Source organism: Camelus bactrianus, chromosome 9, assembly GCF_048773025.1.
Source record: "Camelus bactrianus isolate YW-2024 breed Bactrian camel chromosome 9, ASM4877302v1, whole genome shotgun sequence".
Classification (NCBI taxonomy): domain Eukaryota; kingdom Metazoa; phylum Chordata; class Mammalia; order Artiodactyla; family Camelidae; genus Camelus; species Camelus bactrianus.
Genome location: NC_133547.1, coordinates 62,102,488 through 62,113,372, shown reverse-complemented (window position 1 = coordinate 62,113,372; position 10,885 = coordinate 62,102,488).

Here is a 10,885-nt window from a genome sequence, read left to right as displayed (position 1 = left end):
TTTCCGATCATTAACTGAAGATAATTAAGAAAGTGAAAAGATAAGCCACAAACTGGAAAAAGAACATTGCAATAATAGACCCAAAAAAGGATTCATGCAGAACATATAAAGAATTCCATAATTGTTGAGGAAAAAGGATTTGAACAGATCCTTCACAAAATAGAATTTCCAAATGGCCAAGAAGCACATGGAGAGGTTCTCAATATCACTAGAGAAATTTAATTTGTAGAGAAATGTGAATTAAAATTGCAATGAGATATTACTACATGCTGACTAGATTGGCTAAAATTTAAGAGAGTGCTGTTGAGGATAAGAAGTAACTAGAACTGGTAAGAGGTAAATAAGAAAGCTGTGGTTCAGCACGGGGAATATGACCAATGTTTTATAATAACTCTAAATGGAGTATAATCTATAAAAATATTGAATCACTATGTCATACACCTGAAACTAATGCAATATTGTAAATCAACTGTGCTTTAATTTTTAAAATCTGTAAGCCACTTCTGATCTTTGGGAATATAAACCCTCTGTGACAAAAACTGAACTCTTGGCAAATATGTTATTATAGGTTGCAGGTTGAGTTTTCTGAGCATGAAGATAGCTGCTAGGAAAGCTTGAGGAGGACATGCATGGATACTAATTTCCCTAGCCTGTGTTGCTGGTCTACATAAATACTACTATCTGCATTCATATATTTTCAAAATACCATTAGAATTCACTGTGTCTGCAACCTTTTAATTAATGTTAGTAGTGCTCTTAATACCTTAATTCAAAGAATGAGCAGAATCACCGTTGGGTGACTATATCTCCAAGGCCAAACTTTCTCAAGCATTCCATTAAAAAAAACCTCAGAGGGAAAGGATGTTACACATACTTTTGCTTTTATTTAATCAGAATTGAGGAAATTATACCTGTTTATTAAGCTAAATTGGTAGTTTAAATTTTTGTATTAAATTTATTTGTTTACTACAAACTATATTATGAAATAGTCAGTATTTTGTTTCATATTTAATGGCATTTGTTTGACATAATAAGATATAATATTTGTAAGATCACATCTGATATGAATTACTTTTCTGCCTACACTCTTTAGGAAAAATTGTGAAAGCTACAATATCGATAATTCCTTCTCCTTAAGATCATCTTCACACAATGCTGCATTACAAATGTCTTTACTAAGGGCAGACAAAATGAAAAAAAAAAGAAAAAAAACTGTAGTATTTACTATAACAACTACACCTGACCTTCCACCCAGCAAGCTTTACTCTTTGGTACAAATCCAAAAGAAATGGGTGCAATGTCTCCTAAAAGACATGTGAATAGAGTGTTCTTAGCAACTTTATTCATAATAACTAAAAACTGGAAATAATCCACATATCCATCAATAGGAAAATGGATGAATAATGGTGTGTTCATACAACTGGAAACTACACAACAATAAAAAAATGAATGAACTCCTTTAAAATTATATAAAATTTTAAAAATTAATGAACAGCTGTACACAACAGCATAGATGAATCTCACAGCCATAATGTTGAACAAAAGATGCCAGCCACAGAAGAGTGAATATGGTATGATTCCATTCATATGATGTTCAAAACCAGGCAAAACCATAATGGTGATAAATCTCTGAATAGTGGTTAACTCTGGGGGCATTATTGACGGAAGGAGAGGAACAGGGAAGACTTCAGCAATGCTGGAAATGTTTATATTTTGTCTAGGCAGTGGTTTCCTCTTCAGTGTGGGTTCGTTCTTCCCTGACTTTGGACTTTGGCATGATTCTTCTCCATACTTGAGCATCGCTCATTGCATCTGTTCTCAGAGCAACTCATATTATTCGAAAAGAGTTCTTCAGACCAAAAATCACCCCTTTGAGATGGTGGCAGTGGGTATCAGGAGAAATAAGGTCTCTATTGTCCGAGTCAGTGGCCTTGAAAATAGTCGTTTCTTCAGCTTGCTGTCCTTATGTGTGTTTGCGTTGTCTCCTCGGATACTTGTTTTCTTCCCTGTCCCTGGGAGTTGTCTTCAAGCTATTGACTTCTGGAATTTGCAGATTTCATAATGTCGTACGACTTTGTGTGTGTGTGTGTCTGTAGGTTATTTTTCCAGGGGAAAAGGCAATAATTTCTCAAAATCCATATGAATGTGAAGAAAAGCAGTATGTTACTGGTTGTTGTTGTTTTTTATATAGCGCAAAATAAAAATAATAAAAAGAAAAAAATGGTATCCATGAGATGGTATCAGTTGTAATGAACAGAAAGCTGATTCAAACTGTCTTAAATATAAAAAAATAACTTATTGGCTGATATAACCAAAAAATCCAGAAATAGAGCTGATTTCAGGCGAAGTTTGATACACTATCTCTTGATCTTATAAGGACTTGATGTGGTAGATACAGCTGGTTGCCTTCCTAATATCTGTTAACCTTTCTGCTGAAATGAAACTCACATTTGTTTGGGGCAGTGCCTCCTTAAACAGACTAACTTTCTTAGATTCCCTAACAGATCCTGGTGTACCTGGGATATGTTGTGACCCATGAGACTTAAGTTGAGGGCTTTGGGGGAAGTTTTGCTTCCCTGGCAGAGGTGCCTCCCTTTTCCGCTGCTTTTGCCTTCAACTTCCTGCCCAGAGTGTGAATATAAATGCTTAGAGCTGTAGCAGCCAACTTGTGACCATGAGGCAATGAGGCAACAACCTTGAGGAGGGACTAGCTTGCTAAAGATGGCAGACAAGAGAAGTAGCCCATGCGTTTGTGGCACTGTAAAGCAGTTGCACCACCCCTGGTCTGCCTACCTCCTGATAACTTATTACATGAGATAAACATGAAACAAATATTAGTTTCTCTTACTTGCAACTAACCACATTCCCAACTGATATCTTCAATTTCTCTACATCTCTTGTGTACATTTTTTTTGTAGTAAATGCTTCATGCTAAGGCTAATTTCCCTTGTGGACATAGACTGGCTTCCAGTAGTCTCTGAAGCCTCTTGCTTGCTCGCTTACACCCTATAGGAGAGAGTCACCTTTGTCCCAGAATTCCTTGATCCTGATTCTGGAAATCCTGCTGGCATCTAGTGCTGAAGTCTGTGGCAAGAGAATTCATAGTGAGTTCCTCCAATCTGGGCGTGGCCTGATGGTCCTCCCTCTATCTTAGCTGAGCCCTTACAGGCCGTGAGCATCCTTGAAATCAGCCTGTGACTTCCACAAAAGTCCTCTGCTGTGGCCTTGGGGGTAGAGTATCACATGAGACAGCATCTTCTGCCAGGGTCAGGCTCAAAAATATGCCCTTGGAAGCCTAGTTTGGCTTTTGGCTTGAGCAGGTGCTGACTTTGGGCAAATTCGCAACCCAGAAAAAATGATTTGGAGTGTGAGATCTCATTCTCCCTCAGCACAGCTTTGAAAGTCACGTGTTCAAGGTATTTTGCTGCTAAGATAGCAGTCGGGCTGTATTTGAATGGTCCAGAGGGCATCTGGGTATCATCACAGTCTTGTCTGAGGTCACAAAGCTTATAAGTGGTGAAGCAGGGAGTCAAACTGAGAAGCTTAACACCCTATCAGCCACCCCCCCCCAAACCATGATGCTAAGACATAATGACACTTGGGATCATAATTTTTTTTAACACAGACCCACTTTGACTGCATCATAAGCACACAGGAATATTTTTTTTCCTTTTTTCTCTTTTAATTTTGAGGGGGAGGTAATTAGGTTTTTATTTATTTATTTTAATGAAGGTACTGAGGATTGAACCCAGGACCTCGTGCATGCTAAGCACATGCTCTACCACTGAGCTATACCCTCCCCCCAGGAATATTCTTCAGTTCCACAAAGAAATATGCCTTCCTCCATTTTCCCTGAAACACATGGCCCCTTTGACCTCTCTTTTATTGTTACACTTATTTTGGAGACACAGGTACAAAAAAAGTAGTCCTCAACTTCAACATTGGCAGTGGTGCAGGAATAAGACTAAAAGCCACACTCAGACTCAGTTTTGGGGAGGTGTGGCATGCATGCCTGGTCTGAAAGGAGAAGCCAATGACATCAGGCAGAGATGCAGCCCAGTGTTGCCAGAGCTTCAGATGTTTCCAGAAAAGCCAGAAAACTGAATTTTTATATGTTGTTTCAATGTTGGCTCAAAAAAGCATTATGCAGGTTGTCAGAAACTCACTTAGAGTGTAATGGGAGAGAATTTGTGTCCTGGCTGAAGTGCTGTGAGAACAGGAGTGAAGATTTCCTTCTTCTTGCAATACTGATTGGTTTCCTGGAGGAGGCGGTATTTAAGGATGGTTCCTAAAGGTGGACAGAGCATCCCGAAAGGAAGAAGGTAGAGAGTGAGCTCCAGTACAGCTTTAGCTCAGTTGTTCATCACAGGAATGCTAACAGGCCCTAGAGATTCCAGTGTCACAACGCTCTCGCCTCCATGGTCCACACCCTCAGCTTCCTGGTTCCAGCCTTAAGGGACTCAGCCCACATCTGCCCTTTAGTTTTCTTCTTCCTGGGAAACAAGGAACAGCTGACGAGCTCCAAGTCCTCCCAGGGCTTCCAGTGAACTGGGCTGGGGCCCACTCCCTGGGGTTGGCAAAGGGAACCGCCAGCTCTTGGGGCCTTCCCCCTGATGCTGGATGGTGACGCAGCAAAGAGAAGGGAAGAGAGCCTGGCAATTCCCCACTGGGTGAGAGTCATCCTCCCCAGGCCATCCCTACTTTTCAGAAAGGGTAAGCCAACTTGGGCGGTTGCCTGGATGCCATACTTGGGTGGGCAGAACGTGCGAGACAGCACCTCCTGTCTTCTGAACTACATCATCATTCAGTTTCAACTGCATAAATAGCACAATAACCTCATCTTATGGGCCCCCAATGTGATGCAATAATCGCCAATGTGGTATTCTTACCAAAATTGTTTTAATCAGACAAAAAGGCTGAGTGTGGGGCAGAGAATAATCTTTTATATTAAAAGAGACTGAAGAGATCTAGCAATCAAATGCAATAAGTGAACCTTGCCTCCTGAACTGAAATAAAAATGCTAAAAAGACATTCTTGAGATCGGTGAGGATGACACCACTGAATGGCTGTTGATTTCCTAAGAGGTGATAATGATGTTGCAATGGTGTGGAATGGGGCCTCAACTCAACACTGTTGACTTTTTGGACTCTCTCTCCTGGAATTTTAGCAGCACTTCTGGCCCCTGCCCTCTAGGTGTCAGAAGCACCACACCCATTCGTGTGCAGCAAGCTGAAGAAGGCTAAGTGAGATGTTTCAGTTAGTAGTAATGATGGTTGCGTCACATCATGAATACACTAAAAAACACTGGACTGTACACTTTAAAATGGTAAATGATGAATTTTAAGTTACATGAATTTTTTTCCCAATAAAAAATTAATTTTAAAAATGTCTCCATTTGACACTGAGGGACAAAAATCACCCCTGGCTGAAACCACTGGTGCAGAGAGTACACGGCTTCAGTTGGAGGTAGCAGGGATGCAGGCTGAAGGATTTGGGAGGGAAATGTCTTGTTTGTAACTTACTTTCAAAGAGCAAATGTAGTAAAATATTAACCATTGGTGACAGTAGGTGGCAGGTGTGTGGGTTGTTCATTTTACTATTCTACCCACTTTCTATAAATTAAATTGTTTCAAAACTGAAAGAAAATAATTCAGTTTGGAATTTTCTGTTTACAGCATCCCAAGGGGCTATGACAGTTGCCAACTGTGCAGCCTCCCTTCAGGTGCAATTATCATGTCTACATGGTTGAGTTGCACAGGTTCTTCATCCTTCAGGGGAAGACTCTCTCCTTATCTCTCATACCTCTCCCTGTCTCTCTCTCTCTTTCCTTCTCCCGCTCCCTCCCTCTCTCCCTCCTGCCTATCTCACTCCAAGACTCCCTGAACATACTGCTCCCATGCTACACACTGACCTATGGAGAGAAAGGCGTCCTATGAACTGTCATATACCCAGACTGGGCGCTGATCATAGGCTGAGTCAGTTCCTCTGTGGGGAGTATTCTCTCCCAAGGTAGCTTTAAAACATGGTCACAAAATTTTTTAGCACTTGTTCCATTTAGAGACAGGGAGTCTGTGTCCCCTCTCCTTGAATATGGACTGTGCAACTACTTAACCAGTGGTTATATGGTGGGAAGGTGACACTGTACTAGTTTTTGGATCTAGGCCTTAAAGAACTAGTATCTGCCATTCTCTGTCTCCTTTGAGATACTTGTTCTTGGAACCCGGCTGGGCTGCCTTGCTGTGAGGAAGCCCCAACCACCCTACGGAGAGGCACATGTGGAAAGAAGCAGCATAGAACGCTACCTTAAAGCCACGTGAGTGAGTCATCTTGGAAATGGATTCTCTAGCCCCAGGTGGGGGGGGGGGGGGCAGGGGACAGAGATGAGCTGTCCCTATTGAGCTCTGCTCATTTTGTAGATTTGTGAGCAAACTACGTGGTTGCTATTGTTTTAAGTCACTAATTTTTGCAGTGGTTTGTTTGCAGTGGTAGATAACTGATGCATCCCCTTCCCACACTCCCAAACTGGGGGCCCCAGGCTTGGAAGGAGGGAAGTGGACCTGCTCTCTATCCCTAGAGCTAGGACCTAGCTCAGCACTTACTCCTTCAACAAGTACTTATTGAGTAGCCACCCAGTTCTAGACACTAGTCTAGGGGCTGAGGAGTCAGCAGTGACTGAGATAGACCTACCCTGCCTGCGGGCACAGCTCAGGCACAGTAATGAGACGACTGTAGCCCCAGCCTGGGAAAGGAGGAGGGAGAACTGTCTTCCTGGGGAGGTTATTTCTAAGCTGAGAACTGACTCAGGAAAAGGAGTTAACCATGCAGAGAAGCAGGGAAAGGGCAGATGGAACACCATGTGCTAGTTCGGGGAAAGGTTGCCAGATCTGGCAAATAAAAAATAAAAATTTAACACCCAGTTAAATCTGAACTTTAGATAAACAATGAATTTTCTTTAGTATATACATATGCCTCGTGCCAATAGTGAGGACGTTCTTACACTAAAAAAGTTATTCATTATTTATTTGAAATTCAAGTTTAACTGGGAGTCATGTGTTTTATCTGGGAACCCTAGTTCTAGGACAAAAAAGAGAGAAAAAGAAAAAATTCGTGATTTCAAGGGACAGTTCAGGAAGCCGGGCATAGCACAGAGAGAAACAGGGCATGGCCTGAGAGAGAAAGGTGAACAGGATCAAGGTCATAAAAGATCAGTTTGTCAAGGTCCATTTTGAATTTCACTCTGAAGCAATGGGGAACCATGGGAAGGCTTAGAGCTGGGGAGTGACACAATTAATTTTGTGTTTTAGATATTCTGAGTTGGAGCCTGTAGGCAATGAAACCAGGAAGAATCCCTTGCCCTGCATTGTTACCACAAAGCCATGGAAGTGCTGGTGGACTAATCCCCACTTTGTATTTTTCTTTTTTACAGTATATGTGTTTTAAGCTATAGATTTCCCTCTAAGCACTGCCTCAGTATATCCCACAAGTTTTGATATGTTTAATTTTTATTATCATTCTGTTCAGAATACTTTCTAGTTTCCCCTGAAATGTCTCCTTTGACTTACAGACTCTTTATGTGTATTATATGATTCCCAAGTATTTGAGATTTTTCTGTATATCTCATTATTATTTATTTTAATTTCCTTCCACTGTAGTCAGAGAACATACTTGGCACATTCCTTAAATTTTATGAAAATTGTTTGATGGGTGAACATATGATCTATCGTGGTGAAGGTACCACGTTTGCTGGAAAAGAAAGTGAATACTACAGCTGTTGAGTTGTGTTCAGAAATGTCAGTTACAATCAGGGTAGTTAACCATGTTCTTCTGTTCCTCTATGTATTTCCTCATTATTCAGTCCAGGTGTTCTATCTTCTGATGGGTGTAGGGTATAAAAATCTTCAGTGACTATTGTAGATCAGTCTAGTTATTCCCTTTTTTGTCAGTTTTTTTCCTTCAAATATTTTGAAGCTCTGTTACTAGATACATACACTTGCATGATTATTATGACTCCCTAATGAATTAACCCTTTTATGCATACCAATTTCCCTCTTTAGCTTGGGTAACACTCATACTCTTGAAATCTACCTTGTCTGATAGTAATATAGCCACTGCAGCTTCTTAGGCTCACTGTTAGCTTGGTATATCTTTGTCTATCTTATTTATGGCTTTAAAGCAAGCATAATTATAGATGGACAGCATACACTTGGATCTTGCTTTTCTACTCATTCGAGAATCTCTGCCCTTTACTTGGCATTTTAGTACATTTACGTCTAATCATTACACACATTATTGATATGGTTGATTTTGCTTCATGATTTTACTATTTTCTTCCTGTTTCTCCGCCTCTGTTCCTGTTTGGGTTTTGGTGGAAGAATACAACATTTTGGCATACTGTTCTGATCCACTTATCAAGTGATGTGGAAGATTGCTCATTTTGAGTGATTTTTAGAACAAGAATGAACTCTGCCACAGGTCCAGGCTATAGTATGAGCAGTCCTGCCACTTACAGCAAATGACTGGGTAGATCCTATCATAGAGAAAGGTGCTGTGGAGAGCCTTGGGCAAGCCCTCACAGGAGAGTCACAGGGATGACCTCTAGGTCATCTGTATCAAAAAACTTTATAACATTAGAAGAGTAATTGCCAACCTTGGTATTGACTGAGTTCGTGATCATGGGTTATCATGTGATCATGGGTTATCATGTGACCATGTGGCTAGAACTGCCCATCATGAACTGGGTTCTGGCAGACCCACAAAATCATTAGGTTGGCCAGGCCAAGCTGTAAGTCCATTATTATTTAGATACTATATATCCCAGATCAAGCTTAGGCAGGTCCAAATTGTACAAATTATCTCTATAAACAGGTGGCCCAAACAACAGTGTCACATAAGACTGTTGCACTGATGCCTCTCCTTCATCCCACACCCATGCATTATGGGGTACCCAGCAAACAGCTAATAGAGGGGGATAAAGGCTAAGCTTGGTTTAAGGACACATCATCTTGGTGCGAAAGAGACAAACTGAAAATGAAATGATGCTCTTGCATTGCACCCCGGCTGTGAGGAGAAGTCTTCCCAATGGATAAAGATTTGAGCAGTGCATCTAGTCATTCAGAAGTGAAAGCAGGGCCTGCTTCATGGGCCTGAGAGCTGTTTAGTCACACAGGGCAACCTGCTCAAAAGGGTCCCACAATTGTTTAATGCTCTGCTGTCACCGTCTTGAAATTCATAATAATTCTGAACATGGTGCTCTGCTTTCCTGTTTTGTACTGAATCCCACAAAATATACCCTAGGTAAAATGCTCCAAGACCAGTACAGAATAGAGGACCCACAGAAGATAAGACTGCCTTGACCTGCATGTGCCATGGTACCCGTGTTTGTGTGTGTGATTGTGTGTGTGTGTGTGTATACATACAGCTGTCTGGTACTTATTAAGTCCTCAAAAACGATGACTGTCATTACTGTATGTTACTGATGATGACTGTGATGATGATGATAAGAGTTATTAGATTCCTCCAGCATTGTTTTTAAAACTTCACTTAAGCCTGGTTAATTCACTATCCATAAGCCATCCTTCCGCTTTGTTTTACTGAAATGAAAACAATGAAAAAAATGCAAAGCATTTTTGTTCAAGGAGTGCCTTTGACAACCCTCAGGAACTTAGCACAAATACACACCTAGCCTTTGAAACATCCACTAAGATTTTTACACACCTTCACTCAATCCCCATCCTACCAGTCGCATGAACAGTTCTTAAAAGCCCACCACCTCCTGAGCCCAGCTGCCACACGGACAGGAATGCTCACACACTCAAGTCACCTGGATGAGTGGGGGTGACAGCTATATGATTCCACAACAGTTCAGCCTGAAAACGCTTGCTGAGGACAGCTGATGTGCAGGCTGTAGATTCTGTCATTTGCATCTGAAAAAATTTAAGTTATCACAAATTATAAATTATGTGAGTGTGTAATTTCTGGTGTCTAAAAAGGATGAGAAGGCTTGGCATCTTGAAAGTGCATCAGATATGTTCCTGTAGTTTTCTAGATTTCCAGGGAGAGCTAGAGGTTGTCATTGTGTGGAAACTTAGCAAGGAAACAAAGGTAGTTCTGTACCCTGTGGAGTTTGGAGGTTGGGGATCTTTGACACTCTGAAAATGCATTAAGCTGAGCCCTTGGGATACAAGGGCCCTGGTTTAAAGAGGGGTGCCTATGTCAAGGGGCACCAGCAATTCCACTGCTTCTCAAGATACAACAAATCCAGCTTTTTAGATTTTAAAGAGCCAGGGCCAAGAGAGGCTGGAGATGAAAGACAATGTCACCTGCTCCTCTCACATTTCCTGTAAGAAAGAAATCCCTGAGGAGACTCCAGGCTCAGTAAATGAGTCATTGACTTTGTAAGCCAAGACAGATGGAAAGCAGATCCCAGGAAATAAGCAAGGAAGAAGCTTGAGGAAAGTTTTCAGCTTTAGCATGAAACTGTCAAACCTTTATGCTCTTGTGGGAACTCGAGGAGAAAAACAACAGTGAGAAAGACTAGAGAAATAGCAAGGAACCAGGCAAGTGAGAGCTCCTTTGAAATGACCGACAGAGATGGTATGGACTCAGCCAATTATCTAGGCAGCTTCAGAGAGGGAGAAAATATCCCAGTGTTCCAGGCCTGCAGTCATTCCTAATCCAACAGATATTTAGAGTCTATCAAGTTCCTGTGGTGGGCACTGTGCATGGAGTAGTCAATGAGACACCGTGGTCCCTGGTCTTACAGAGCTCACAGCCATCAAGCAAGTCATCACACTAGTGCAAAGTGACAAGGAAGAAGTTTCAGGGGTGTGAGCCACTGTGAGGATCCTAGAAGGCTTCTTAACACTTAGGGTAGGATTGTCCAGAC